Raw genomic sequence first — 15,886 nt, forward strand, 5'->3', positions numbered from 1 at the left:
TGGGCATTGGGACTTCATTTTGTAAATGCATCACTTGGGTCCAGTCTCCATTATCATAAGCACATATCGTAAGGAAAGAACCACCCTTCCCAAATCCAGAGGGCTGTTTTGGACAGCTCTACCTTACTAGTCTGGCAATCATGAGCAAAGCGTGAAGGAGGGATCTTCAGGGACACTCAGTCACACTGCCCTCGGTTTTCAGGTGAAGAAACCAGACTTGAAGAAGTTGTGGGTCACTCACAATTGCATTTACCACTTACTGTCAATACTGGTGCACAGCAAGCTTTCCCTCAACTGGGAACGAGAGAAAAATGTGTGCCCTGCCTGTCCCCAAGGATGGGTGAAAGGATCAAATAATATGTATGAAGATGCTTTGAATACCCTAATTTGTGTACAACTGTTAAGGTATTGTCTATTCCCTATGTTCCTTTTCCCTCCTTTATTTATGTCTTTTTCTGAGGCACTGGAGTGATAATCCAGTGCCTTCAGCAGGTGGTGGGGCGGTGGGCGAGGGGTCAGGGTTACTGTAGGCATCTTGCAGGTCTTTCTTAGAATTCCAACATACGGCATGACTCCTGATTAGACTACATTTTCAAAGTTTTGTAGAGATAGAGGTTATACTTATACGGCATTCTTTTGAGGGCATATTCAAATACTTATTTCCTAAAAGGGTCACTATTGTGTGCTTTTCAAAAAAATTTTGTATGTCTAAATTTTGTTTTGTTTTCTTGGTCACAAATCTTCACCAGGTAGAGTGGCTTTGAGTAACTTTGAGGTAACAGTCTCTAATAGCAAAAACAAGAGCAAATCAATCAGAATTTTCAAGCATTGTCAAATTTTCGCAAAGGAAAAAGCAGAGTAAAAAGACACTAGCTCTCTTTGCCTTCCTAGAATCAAAACTCACTGAAGAAGGCTGGTGGGATAGCTCAAGTGGTAGAGTGCCTGTCTAGCAAGTGTGAAGCCCTGAGTTCAAACCCCAGTACTGCCAAAAAACCCCCCAAAAAACCCACACACACAGTAAAAACACCTCATTTAGAACAAGGACTATTCTTGCTATGCATAAAGCTTAGCACATTTAATTAATGTTTGTTGAATGCTTGTTATAAATATTTTCCCTAGAATTGTCCTAATTCAAGAAAGGAAATACTAAGCCCTTACCCGTACTACTTCACTGCAACTGGAAGAAGTTAGCCCCTTTTGGAAATATGACATAATTCCCAACTAACTTTGAAGCCATTAGCCACAGCCTGAAGATCTGTTGCTTTACCATTGAAATGCTGCCACCTCCCGGATAGGGTGTGACAAGTGGCCAGCAGCTGTGGATGGCTTCCTGAGAGAGTGGGAGCCAGAGGGAAGCCTGCCAGCCCTGTGGCAATCAAAGCAGGAATCAAAGCCTTGGCTAGGGGGGGCCGAGTTCCCATACAGGATTTGGTCCAACCAGATGCTGGACTGCTGGGAAATGACATAAAACTCCTTGACCTTATGGAAGTGGGTCACAGCATCAAACTGGTTTGGTCTCATAACTGGCCATTCTGATCTTGAGAATCCTCACTTGATGTGGGCATTGAGAACAAATTTCAAGACTTCTTTTCTGGTCTCTGAGCAGACCTTGCTCTGCTTTGGGTTTAGAGGTTTGGCACACGATAGTCCAGGGTGGAACTGAGACTTATATTTCATAGAAGACCAGAAATTTTTCTCCCTCATAGTACCTTACATTGACGAAGGAGGCTAGCGGGCTCAGCATCTGAGAGAACAGTTCTTTCCACTCAGGGTGGCTCTGCTTTCATCCCTCAAGTCTGTTCTTATTTCTCTTTGGAGAAGTTTTAGGATTTCTCCTTTTGCCTTAGGACTTCTCACAGGTCTCTCTTCCTTGTTTCTGCCTTGTTAGTTCTCCACACATCTCAGATGCATTCCTGAGCAGAATGTCTTGGTCTGAAATCTCTAAACGATATCCAAGTGGGGTCCAGATTCTTTTGAGACTAAAATCCCTTATCATAGGATTCCTCTACTTTTTGGTCATTATGACCCCACATATGCCCTGTCCCACCCTTTATGCCACCTGATAAGGCATACCTGGTACAGGAGAAATAGCAGGTTGTTTGCCCCAAACACATCTTTTGCTTTTTCTTTTTTTTTTTTTGGTTGGTTGGTTTTGAGATGGTCTCAGTTCGTAGCGCATGCTGGCTTCAAGCTCAGAATCCTTCTGCCTCCACCTCTCGGGTGCTGAGATTGCAGGCATTTGCCACCACACCCAGCTCTGCTTCTTACATTTTTTATTAAGCCTTGCCTTACAAACCTCAAACCACTTTCCTTGTCTATTAAATAGGGAAAAAACACCTATCCAGTGGTATTCTTGTGGAGCTTAAATTGAATTATCTGTAAAAACTTCAGCCATTCTTGATGCATAACTGTCCCCTCAAAGGTAGTTATCGGAATCCTTATGATCTTCCTTGCTCGTGTTTGTTAGGTAAAATCCTACTCTTTTTAAATAGACTTTATTTTTTAGAGCAGTCATGTATAAATACAGTGCCATTTTATATAAGGGACTTGAGCATCTACAGATTTTGGTGTCTGCAGGGGTAAGTGGAACCAGTCCCCCACAAAGATACCAAGGGATGACTATACCTAGAGATTTATTTATTAGCAGAAGATTGCTAATTGATAGTGCTTTCAAATTGGAATGAATAAAATTGTTCTTTCCTTTCTCCCACAGTGTCTCTTTTCGAATATTTTTTAGAGCAGATTTCAGTTCAGAGATTTTCAACATATCCCTTCCCACACACACATATGCACAGCCTCTCCATTATCGACACCAGAGTGGTACATTTGTTATAACTGATGAACTTACACTGACACATCATTATCACCCAAAGTCTGTCCTTTACATTTGGGTTCATTCTTGCTGCTATACAGCAAATTGTGCCATGTATCCACTGTTGTAATATCATACAGATAACAGTTTCACTGCCCTACCTCTACTTCCCAATTCCTCTCTCCTGCAGATCCTACACATTTTAAAAATGTTCAACCTTTAGTTGCTTCCCTTCTGGAAACCTCCATGATCCCTATGGTTGTCACCAAGCTCTCTCCCCACCAGTCATGTGGCACTTCATTTCTACTTCTGTTACTGTCCTCACTCCAGTGACTTGATGTCTGTTTACCGTATGAGTATGTGGGTGATACATGTTTGTAAGCTTTATGCGTTCTTGAGGACAGGACTACATATTTTGTATTCCACCCCTGAGCGCCAAGAAATTCACAAAATAGGTGCTCAGTTAAGCTTTGGTTTCAGTGGGTTGGGAAGTTGGAGGATAGGTTCTAGTCAAGCCCTTCCTATCCTTGGGCTTTTCTGTCAGAGAAAGAACACCTCACCTGCTGCCTTTAGTTCCTTCCTCAAAACATGTTGAACAGTCTAGAAACCGACAATTTTAGAAAGGTTAATCCAGAAGCCTGGATTCTTGTCCTGTTTAAGAGCAGGTTGAAGTAGTCTTAGATTCACAGCAAAACTGAAAGGAAGTTTCAGATTTTCTGTATATCTTTGCTACCATACATGTGTGGCCTCCCTGTTACCAACAACCCCCTACCAGAGGGGTACATTTCCCATTAAGGAGCTCTGGATTTCAGCAGCTAGGTTAAATGTGGGTTAAGTGCTCTGCTAGCACTGGAAAATCTGATCTTGAGGGTTTACTCTGGCCTCCTCAGGTCTGCCTTTGTCATGTTCACCCCTTCAGAATTTCATGCAACCTTGGCAGGGAACAGCCACATGAGGGCACTAAAGACCCATTACTATGCAGCCAACTCGCATATGGGGCTGAAAGAAGACAAATGTATCAAAGCAGAAGAAAGAGTAAAAATCAGAAAAACCCAGGGATCAAGGGCAGCAAGCTAATTCAGCTTACCAGTGTTTTCTGAGGCCCACTACCTGGAAGCAGTACATTAGCCAGGGACATTGGTGAGGCTGCTTTCACAAATCTCTTCCCAACCTGCTGTTTCTGCCCTACTCTCTCCTTGAGAAAGTCATTCTCTAGTTACAATGCAAGCGTTCTGTAGAGGAACTTGGGTGTTATCTGTTTATTCCTTATGTGCTATAGTAGAGCTTTATGGTTTCACACTGTTTACACACTTTTTTCCTGAATCTCTTGTTAGTCTTGAGAGGGAGTAGATATTGTTATCATTTCTGTTGAAGGAAACTGACACTGGAAACATGAAGTGCCTTGCTCAAAAGTGTTTTGAGTTTGTGGTGGAACCAAGTCTGCAGCTGAGTTTCTTTGATTTCAGAACCTTGGCTTCTAGTTTTCAATTGTTTATGTTTGTAGGCTGATTTTTTGTTTTGTTTTGTTTTGCGGTGCTGGGGATCAGACCAAATCCTGGGTTTGGCCCATGCTGAGGATGCCTTGAGCTATGCTCCAGCCCTGCAAGCTGAGTGTTTTAAGAGCAAGGACTGAGGATTCAGCTTTAGATCCATGAATGGTGCCCCTTAATCTTTAAGGTGGTGACTGAATGGGTTGTCTAAGATCTGTCCCTTAGAGTTGGATTTCAATGATTCAGAATCAGTAATTCTGTGATTTAAGGTACAGCTCTAACAAAGACAGTAGTGGCTCTTAGTGATTTTATTGCCTGAGCATTTCAACAATGACATTCACTTGACTACCTCTCTGTGAAGATCCATCCTTAGTACCACAAGGAGGGTAATGGAATGTAATGGGTTAAGAAATATATATATATATATATATATATATATATATATATATATATAGTGTTGCTTAGAATGAGTCAGTTTTTAAAGTGAGTCTAGAAAGCATTAAGTAAATAATAGTACGGTGGTATACAAAAAGGCAAAAAGCATAAAGCAGGTGTTCCATTAATGAAAAGTTCAAGGAGTTGTGGTGAGATAGGAAGAAGTAGCAAAACTAATTAGTCACAAAATAATTTCAAGTCTAGCTCTGTCATGCTTAAGCCATGTAACCCTCATTAAGTTGCTGACCTTAAATGAGCCTGTTTCCTCATCTGTGAAGCTGGTAAGGAATTCCTACCCTTCTTAACGCAAATTAACATCTATGAAAACATGTTGAAATCAGTGGTGCTGATATCCCAAATCCCTTTTTTATCAACATCTGTCCAGGACCTCCTCTTTGCCACCACAAAGAATGCCTCCCAGCTAGCCTCCATTTCCCAGGAGCCCAAGGACTGAGTGAAGTTCAGTTTGTTGTCCACACCTGGGTTTGCCATTCTGAGGGTGGGGAGGAGGGAAGGGCTGAAGAAACCCTGGAATCAGTCTGGGAACAAGTCCCAGCACATGCCACTGTTTGCTTTGTCATCCTTATTCAATGACCTCATACAAGGAAGGGAGGAGCAGCAGGAGCTGTTCTCTTCCAGATACCTAAGGAGGCTTCTGACATCTACTGTTTTCCTTGGCACAAAGAGCAGGTGCTGGGCTGTGAGTTTTAAGGTCTGAGCTAATCTTGGAAGTGAAGAACACCTCCTGCAGCTGGCCAGACTTTGCTTCTTGGGGAACTGCCTTGAGCCAAAGGGCAGAGGGCCCTGGAGTGGGCATTGCAATCCAAGCTGTTGCCCCTGCTCCTTGGAAGGGCTCCAGAGCACACCACCCTATCCACACGTTCTCTCCAGGCTTGGTGCTACCTGGGTGCTTTACCTAGTTAGGGAGAGAGTCTGGGGCAGCATGGGGCAGGGACCTGTATGGTTCTTAGCCTGGCTCTCATAGGACTGCCAACTGGGGTTGACAGAGGCCTCGAGGACCCCTGGGACTGTAGAGTGTCATCATCCTCATGTGCTCATACATTTGACATGGGTACTCAATGAGTACTTTGAGAGCACCTATCATGTACCAGGTCTTTTGGGGAAATGAGGCAGGCCCTTATAGTCAGAAGGCCAGATAGGACCTTATAGTCATGTTTTTACCACCAGGATTCTTTTTATGCCACCCTAGACTTAAGGATATTTTGGTGGGGTTTTTTTCCTTTTATTTATTTTTTGAGACAGGCTCTCCCTATATAGCCCACCCTAGCCTTCAGTCTCCCAAGTGCTGGGATTGCAGGCATGTACCATCAATACCTAGCCTTATTTAAGGTTTAAATAAATTATTTTGTTGACCAAACAAATTGAACTTACTAATTATTCATTTCTAGGTTTTGGGTAACCAAATATTTATATAGCTACTACAGGGGTTGCTGCTGAAATAAGTGTTTCAGATCAACAGAAGACAATAACTAATATTGTTATACTGAGTTAATATCTAATCAGAAAAAAGCAAAGAAATTCAACATTTAGTTGTTGGGATTTTTTAAATTTAGTACGTAGCTGACAGACAACAGAGAAGTTCATTCAAGGATTTAGAGGTGGTGAGATAACAGCTGGATTTTGAAGGATAAGTAAGAGTTCACAAACAAAAAGAGAATGCTGTAAGCAGAGGGGGTGGAATAATCCAGGTGCTAGTCCCAACACCTCCTTCCCAAGGCAGATCAATTGGATCGGGCTGTGGTTTGAGCTCAGTGATTTAGAAGCCAGACTTTGGAATGGAATGAGGGTGGAGATGAGAACCAGAAATCTTATGATTGAATGTTCCAGTCTTCCCCACATCATAGTCTGGAAAAATGGAGGCAGGAAATCCCAGTAGAGTCCCTTTGGTTTCCAATGGCAAGAGAGGAAAAGAATATAGCAAAGGATAAGCCAAAATCTTGCCCCAGAGCTGGCCTGAAACCTGTCTCCCACCATAGCTGTCCCACCCCTTACCTCTAGGAGCAAACCATTTATTTTTTTGTGATTTTAAAAAATTGGCCCATCTCATAAATGTTCCAGAGTCAGAACAAGCTGTGCCATTGCTGAAACAAATCTGCTGAACAAATAAACAAGGCAGGCTGTGGGACTGGAGAAAGCATTAGGAATGAGCCCCAGGTCTAGGGGGTTAATCAGGGCTGTCCTGAGCTTCCTACTCTCTAACAGAAGGGGTGAGGTTAGGGGGGATTCACTATGATCTGTTCTCTAAGCAAGTCGTGCAGAGAGGAGAACTGTAGAGCTGCCAGTTCAGAAGCCTCCTTCCTTTCCTGAACATCTTGAGGCTGAGAGCTGGAAAAGGGGGATCTCTTCATAGGCAAACATTGAAACCAGAACTCAGTCATTTGTTCACTCAAGTATTTTCTGAGTGTCCAACTATGCTGGGTACTGCACTGTCCCTTCTCTCAAGGTGCACATCCCAAAGCCTTTGATACTGTTTTTTCCTAGATTACAACGCCTCCCTTCTTGTTCTTCAGTCTCAATTTAAATATCATTTCTCTGATCACTGAATATATATGGTAAGGTTCTCCATTTCTCCTGTTACATGTAATCATCCTTATAGAATTTATAGCTGTTTGTATATTTGCCTGTCTAGTCATTTTATTTTCCATTTTTGTGGGTGACATCTAAGCTATTCAAGGGCAAGAATTCTGTTTGTATTATTACTTCTGGACTCTTAGCAGCTCATAGTTGTAGAATATGTGAATAATTTTTTGGCAGGTGCCAGACTTTTTTTATATAAGCTACTTCATTTAGTCCTTTCAACAACCCTAACAGAGAGGTATTCTATTATTATCCATATTTTAGAGTAAGAAGACAGAAATCCTGGGGTGTATCTTGCAGTTGAGAGTTTGGTTTAGAACCCTGTCTCCAAGACAGGGCTCTTTCTACTTCACCATGCCACAGGGACAGATAACATCAGGCTCTGTGCATGACACCCCAGCTCTGACCTTTTTTCTTTTTTTTTTAAATAATTTTTTAATTCACCTAAAAGCCTTAAGGCTAGCACAAAGAACTGACAATGCTCTCTAAACTCAAATTCACCAAACATTAACATTGTGCTACATTTGTTTTAATATTCTCTTTCTTTCTGAATGTATGTATACATATTTATACTTTTTTTTTAACCATTTGGGAGTAAGTTGAAGACAGACTTCTTTTCCCTTAAATATTTCAGAGTGAATTTCTCAGGAACATGGATATTGTATATAAATCAGGGAACTTAACATGGATATAATGCTATTATTTTTATGCAATCCATATTAAAGTTTATCCAGTTCTCCCAATAAGTTTTCTTTATTTTAAATTTAAATTTATGTTTTGAAATCTAATATTTTTAATACAGATTTTTTTCCTGGCCCAGGATCTAATCCAGATCATACATTCCATGTAGTCTTTAGTTTTTAGTTTAGAACAGTTCCTCAGCCTTTCTTTTCTTTCAAGAGTACAGGCCAGTTCTGTAGACTGCTCCTTGGTTAGTCTGACACATGCTTATGATTAGATTTGGGCCAGGCATTTGCTGGCAGGAGTCCCACAGAAGTGACGCTGTGTTCTCAGTGTGTCATGTCAGGAGACATATGATGTCTTTTGACTCAGGATTGATGATAATAACTTAGATCACTTGGTTGAGGAGGTATCTGCCAGGTTTTCCTCTCTACAGTTACCGTCTTTTCCCTTTGTAATTAATAAGTAAATGGGTGTGGGGGTACTCTTAGAGTACTTTAAGCTGTGAGTGTCCTGTCCTCATCAAACTTTTGTGGCTATTGATGATTCTAGATGGAATCAGCCAATTATTATTATGATGGTTGTAAAAGCAAGGTTATGGTTCTGATTTTAAGAACCATGATGATAGGGTGGTATAGAAGGGAGGAGAGAGCAGGAGATCTAATTCTGCAAACATCTGGTTTCTCAAATGTCTGCTGAGGTAGAAGGTAAGGTATTGACATTCAACCTTACTAAGTAAAGAGCTAGAGGGTCACATGGGATTCATTCCTAATAGAATAATGACTTCCATTTTCCCAGCACTCACTAAATCCCAAATGCCACACCAGCCATTTAGCATCCATTATTTCTCTTAGTCCTGAAAACAACTTGATGAAGGAATATTGTTGCTCTAATTTATAGGCAAGGAAACTAAGTCTCAGGAAGCGTAGGCATTTGCCTAAGTCATACAAGTAGGAAGTGGACAAGTTTGGATTCAAACAAGATCTTTTAGGCTCCAAAGCCTTTGCACTTTTCCATGAGAAGGAGCTCTGGGTTGTGTCATGGGATGTACTGCCAGTTTTCAACTATTTCCCAGCTTAGGAGTGAGCCTTATTGTAAAAGTGAATGTTAAACCTGGGTGTCCAAGTCCTGTAAGAGGTTGGTGAGCCCCTTGGTATAGTTATTTCATGGCACTAGCTAGGGGGTCCTTGACTTAATGACACTGCTGCTCTCTGAGCAGTCCCCTGGCTGGGAGTGGACTAAGAGAATCTCCTACCCATTCTGCCGGGCCTCACTTCAACCCAGGTGGCAGGGCCATCCCCAGACGTTGACTCATCAGTTCCCTTTGCTGGGTATGGCCGCATCTCCTATGCTTAGAAAGGCAGGAAACTAAATTGCTCTTCCAGAAAGCCTCTCAACAATGACCTTGATTAGGGGATTTTCTGGTTAACCCTGGAGAATATCAGTTAACCAAAGGCTTATTGTATTCTTGCTCTTTGAAATGTGGTAATCCACATATACTGCATATTTACAGTAGTTCCCATTAACTGGACACTTCAACTAAACATTTCCCCACCAGTTAGAATAAACCAGGAACCACAGAGTTACCAAGTTAAAATGGCTTTGGGGATCATTGAATAGAATTCTTCATTGTGCAGATGAGGAAACTGAGGACCGAGAGGGGTTGAAGCTTACTCAAGGTTACACAGCTCATTACTAGCATAACCAGAACTAAAACCTCCCAGTTCAAAGTGCTTTCTGCCACATCAAGAATAATCACACAGCAGGTAATCTCTTTTCCCTCAGTTAAAATTTCTCTTTACTGCAAATTAATTTTAAAAGTAAACATTATTATAACTGGATTGATTTGCAAAGCAGTACTTCCTTTTCCCCACATTCCCCAATATATAGTTATACAAAGTTTTTCTCACCCTGAGTTAATTTCCTAATACTTCCTCATTTTTTCTGACTTTTTTTCTTACATGTGTAATTTTTGTCTCTTTGTTTTTTAAAAACTCTTGTTTTAGGCTGGATGTGGTAGTATACATTGGTAATCCCAATACTTGGGAGGCTAAGACTGGATAATTTCAAGTTTGAGGCCTGGGCTATGCAGATAACTTAAAAACATTTTTAAATCCTGTTTTCCCTTTCTTCTCTTTTTGTTAACCAAGCTGTAAATATGGAGAGCTTCCAGTACCAACATCATGCTGAAGGAGAGATAAATAGGTACTTCATATCTTCAAGAATCCCACATTACAATGAAAAACACTCAGACACCTGAATGACTGTAATCTAACATGGGAAAGGTGTTTCAGGTGACCTTCTTATAAAGCTGATATGATATGCAGTTCTTTATTTTCTTATGGTATCAGGAACAAAGTTACATTGCTAATATCTCGAACCATAGGATCAGAATATTGTAAATCTATGGGATTAAAGTCGACTCTGTATTAAGGTTAACTTTTCAAAGGAAAAAAAGAGTAGACATTATTAGAGAAAAGTCAGAATTATAATGATCTGCCAATTACTTCCAATGGAAAAGAATTTAGAATCAGACATGCATGTTAAAAATATTCTGTGCAAGAAGGCTCAGTATAGAGCATGGGTGTCACAGCAGGGAGGCTTTATGTCCAGGTTTAGCCTGCAGTCATGTTTTGTTTGGCTTGCATGCTACTTTAAAAGTTGGAAAATTTCATGTAAAAATCCACATTTGGTGTTTCTTGTGAAAAACTGGAAAATCTGGCCACTCCGGGCCTGATGGCAATGCAGGCAGCTGAGTAACAGCAACCCCTTTGGACTAGGCACCTGGGATCTAAATGGCACTTCTCCTGGCTCCCTATGCCTGGCCTTACACATTTTGTGACCTTCTGGACCCCACTAGGCATTGGAATTTGGGCTCTCTGCTTTTCAGTGAAGGGCTCACTTCAAAATGTTGAAGTGAGCCAGATTGAAAATTAGGAGGAGGGAGGAAATAGAAATCAGAAGCACCTGTGTTAAATGCCAAGTTGCAGTGCCAGGGGACTGGCTGACCCTGGGGCAAGCTTAGAGCAGGGGCTGGAGAAGAGCTCTTGAAGTTTCCCATAAAATGAAAAAATGTGAAAAGCTAAATAATAATAGGAAAGATGTCACCTGGCAAGATACGATAGACTGGCAGTGTGAATAGAACAGGAGAGAAGTACTACAATGGAGGTGGGTCTTGGCTTAGAAGTTAACCCATCTTAAAGAATAGAGAGACAATGGGCTAAAAAACCAGCCATGGAGCTACTGTGTCCATCAGAGCTGAAGGTTAGGGAGAGGAGAATAGAGGTGGGAGAGGGAAGGCAGATATAAATGCCAGAGGAGGTTTGGGCAGTATTTGTGCCTGCCTGGAGGTAGGAGGAAAGAAAAAGAAAAGAGTCAGAGGTGATGGAACCTTTGTGCTTGGATGACCAGGGAAATGGTCATGTTCCAAACAGAAAAGGAAAACCAAGAGGGAAAGTTGGTTTGGGGAAGATAATGAACTCATTTTTGGGTATGTAGCGATGGAGATGACAACAGAGCTTTCATTTAGAGTTGTTCAAAGAGTATCCGAATTCGAGACAGAAAGTCAAGAGAGGTCAGAGCTAAACTAGAGGAAATAACTGAGCCCACCAAAATCAATGTGCTCCCTTTTCCGAAGGGTAGAAGGCTGAGAACAGGGAGCTCAGAGAGGCATATGAATGCTAGGAAATGACCGCCCTTTAAAAAAAAAAGTGCGAAAGATGAAGAGGAGCCAGCAAGAAATACAGAGTAATCAGCAGGTAGAGAACCAACTTGGAGTATCACTGTAAGAGACATTTTGCAAGGTGGGGAGAAAGAACTAGGACAGTTAACCAAAAGGGTGTCCTAGAGAAAACGGAAGATCTAATAAAAATGGGAGGGAGGCTTGTTTGTAGGCAATATGGAAGGAGTCAATAGAGGGGGTAAAGCAGCCTGTTTCTAATACTTGTGGAAAAATGAGACATCTGTCAGGATCAAACAGACTTCAAAGGCTGATTATCATATTAGCCACTCTATATTTGCCTGGGGATAGACTCCTGACTTCTTGTTCATTGTTCTAGAGATACCTCATGTCATATCACTTCCTTACATCGGACTCAGTTTACCTATCTGTTTTAGTCCATTTGGATCACTAAAACAAAGTACCTTAGACCGGGTCATTTATAAAAAATAGAAGTTTATTTTTCTGAGTTCTATAAGCTGGGAAATCCAAGATCTCAAGGCACCAGTAGATCTGAATGGTGTCTGGTGAAGGGCCAGTCCTTATAATGATGCTACTATGAACCCTCACATGGCAGAAAGGGCAAACAGGCTCCCTCAAGCCTTTTGTTATAATGGTACCAGTCCCATTCATGAAGGTGGAGTCCTTATGACCTAATCTCCTAAAGTCCTCACCTCTCAGTACTATTGTATGGTGGGTTATGTTTCAACATACGAACTGGGAGTGGGGAGCACCAACATTCAGAACATAGAGATGTATGCTGGTGGCTCACGCCTGTAATCCTAACTACTTGGGAGGCTGAGATCAGGAGGATTGTGGTTCAAGACCAACCAGGCAAATAGTTTGTGAGATTCCATCTCCAAAATAACCAAAGCAAAATGGACTGGAGGTATGGCTCAAGGGGTAGAGCTCCTGCTTTGCAAATACAAAGCCCTGAGTTCAAACCCCAGCCCCATCAAAAAAAAAAAATTATTGAATGTGCCCATTCTGAGAGGCAACAGCCAAGGTGTGTGATTCAAAAGAAGCAATCTTGGCCCCTTCCATACAAAGGACATTTGAAAAGTGCCTCACCTTGAACTGTCTCATTTAGTCATGGGAGTTCCCATTGTGCAAGTGAGGTAGAAGCTCCGGGAGGTCAAGGCAGGAAAACTACTAAGTGCTGAATTTGAACCCAAGTCTCCTGGTACTCAAATGCCAGTAAGATCCAAGTAGTGAACTGAAGGAAGACCTAGGGTGCCCGCCACTGCCCTGAGGAAGCAATTTACAGTCTAACTCCATTTGTTCACTTTGTGGTGAAATACTTGCTCATACAAAAATACTTTGTAAACACACATTGATTAAATATAAGAGGCACGTCAGGGAAGAGGGGTGGAGGGGAAAAAGGGGTAGTTAGTCAGGCTGGGGTAAAACTGGCAAGATACATCTATGGGGAACCTGGGACCTTTGAGATGGGGCTTTTAACCTGGGCTCTCCGTGCTCAGGAGGTATACAAACCTGAAATTACAAGCAGAATTGTAGTGGCCTCGTGTGCATGTGGATTTACTGTGGACACTTCCTGAGGACGGGGTGCCGTAGCCTTCACCAGAGTCTCATAAGGGCTTTCGTCCAAAAAAGTTGAAAACCACTGACATGGAGCCGTTACTGTCCGCTTCCTGGATCGGGACGCGATAGCACAATTTACACGGGGTCCCTGTCGCTTTTTCTAAACCGTTGCCTAGAAATCCATTCCAGCTCGATTCTTTTGCTCTCCACGGGGGGAGGGGAAATCCTTCCTCCTGAAAGCCTATTTTTAGGCAGGCCTGGCCGAGCGACTCCCAGCCGTCGCAGGGCTGCAGCGGGGCCTGAGCGGTGCCCGCGCCCCGGGGAGGATCAGCGGCGCGGAGGGGCTGCGGGCGCGAGCGGATGTCACGGCTTACCTCAGAGCCCAAATTAGATGCCTAAAAAAAAATCACAGCAGGAAATAATGTGGTGCCTAAAATAGAAGCATCAACTGGGAGAGAGGCCGGGAGTAGGTGGCATTTGAGGCTCCTGCCGTGTTCTCCCCAGCGGCCGCCTGACGAGCAGCGCGTCGGGGCCGCGAGGATGTGACCCAGCCAGGACCGGCCAGAAAGGCCAAGGCCAAGGCCGCTGCGTCGGTGCAGGAGGCGGGGCTCCTCGGCAGTCACACCGCGGGGCCAGGAGCCCCACCTGTCTCTCAAAACCCCCTCCACCTTCCTCCCCTCTCCCCTTCCCAACGGTCCCCCACCTTCCTCTTTCCACCTCCCTAATGCCCCTCCCCACCTTCCTTCTCCCTCCTCCCTCCCTTCCTCCACTGCCGCCCCCACTGTACCTTCCTCCCCTCCTTCCCTCTCCCGCATTTCCTCCTTTTCCTCCCCACACCTTGCCCCTCCATTTCTTTCTGACCAGCCCCTGCCTGGTGCCCTTGATGTCTTTCTAGGCACCCAAGCAAAGGACATTAACCCCAATGTCAGCAGCAACCCCAATGTCAACTGCCTCTTCCTGACTGCACTGACCCTCTTCTCCCCTGCCCTGCCCTACCAGCACCTCCCCACCTCTTTGGGAGAATGGCAGGGGGCCTGGCATCTGAGGAAGGCTAGCAGAGCCAGGATTCCTTTTTCTTGGGCACTTGCCTGAGGAGGCTTTGAGGAAGCAAAAGCTGCCTGCAATCCTGGGTTGGCCTTCTCCTCCCTCCATCCTCCTGGGCACAGGGATGGCCTTCAGAAAAGGTCCTGGGTGACTGGAGGCATGGCTTAAGCAGTAGAGCACCTGCCTCACAAACTCTGAGCCCTGATTTCAAACCCCAGCACCATTAATAAATAAATAGATAAATAAATAAATAAAAGGCCCTAGCTTGGAGTTCACATGCTACCCATGCTGGCAAGGGGAAATGGACATTGTATAAAAATAATGAGAGCCAGCGCCTACAGAACATCCATACGAATATGTCACTTCACTTTATTCTCACAACCCTATAAGGTAGCCACTTCTATTATTTCATCTTAAAGATGACGAAACAAGACACAGACGGATGAATTAACATGGCGTGTTCGTAGAAATGCTCAGTAGAAAGCCAAGATTTGGATTCAGGGAAGCTTGACTGCGGCATCTTTACCCCTACTGAAATTGAACAAGCCTCTCAGCTTAGTGCTGTTGAACTTGAACTAAGCTTCTTGGCTTAGAGTTCTACTATTCAGCTTTTCTTTCTAAAAAGTTATTTTTGTCTTTTTTTTTTTCTGAAAATAAGCATGAAGCATTACATATGTTTAGAAATTTCAGGTTTTTAAAATCCCATATTTTAATTTTTACTTTTCTGGGTGTTTTTCCCCCCAGCTGTTGCTCTGCAGAAAACAAGCCCTTGTATTTTTGCTACTTTCAGATGCTGTGTGTCCTCAATACCATCTGGAGTGGAATGGGCATTTATTTGTGCTTGAGTGCACTGCCCACACGCACGTGTGGCCTTCTAGTTCCCTCCTGCCTCACATCTTTGTGTCACTCTGGTGTTAGTGGCTTATGATTTGCCAAACAGCCATAGACAAGTATGTGGCTAATATGTCATCACACAAGCTTTGTTCCCTGGAGGCTGGATGTTTGGGGGACAAGAGGTGAGGAAGAGTGGCTAAGATTGATTGTAAGAAAGGGAGTAGGGACCTCGCAGATTAACAGAAATGTCAGAATAAAAACGAGTTGACCTAATATATCCTGAATGCAAAGCTTTGTGCCACATGTTTTATAGGAATTATCTCATGTAGTGAGACAATAAACCTATGACATTAGTGTCATCACAATTTGACAGAAAAGTCAAGGTCGGGTAAGGCTTAAAGCTAGATTCTGATGCACTTAACCAGCCCACTAATTGCAAAGGAAAATGGGGCGCTGCTTTTTATCATTTTTTTCCTCCAAAATAGACATATCTTTGTCGTTTCACTAAGTATAAAAAGGTAATACATGCTCATTGTAAAGAATTTAAATGACACAAAAGTGTATAAAACATAGAAGCCCTCCTAATAATCCTCCTTCTTCATGGACTTTAATACACATATTAAGTGAGGTGCCTGGTATCCTCATCATATTCTCCAGTGACATCCTAGTAAATGTTAGGGCACATGTGATTGCATATTACCATAACTTCTGTGGTGGAACTGGTGGATCGGA

At 42.9% G+C, this 15,886-nt stretch overlaps 1 long non-coding RNA gene across 1 annotated transcript in view; it reads right to left on the reverse strand.

The window, feature by feature from the left end:
- Window positions 1-13,929, reverse strand: part of LOC141414777 (uncharacterized) — a 39,129-nt gene extending 25,200 nt beyond the window's left edge. Inside the window, exon 1 of the long non-coding RNA XR_012439637.1 lies at window positions 13,229-13,929. This is a non-coding gene — a long non-coding RNA (uncharacterized lncRNA). The remainder of the gene's footprint in view (window positions 1-13,228) is intronic.
- Window positions 13,930-15,886: the final 1,957 nt, after the last annotated feature.

Source organism: Castor canadensis, chromosome 12, assembly GCF_047511655.1.
Source record: "Castor canadensis chromosome 12, mCasCan1.hap1v2, whole genome shotgun sequence".
Taxonomy (NCBI): Eukaryota; Metazoa; Chordata; class Mammalia; order Rodentia; family Castoridae; genus Castor; species Castor canadensis.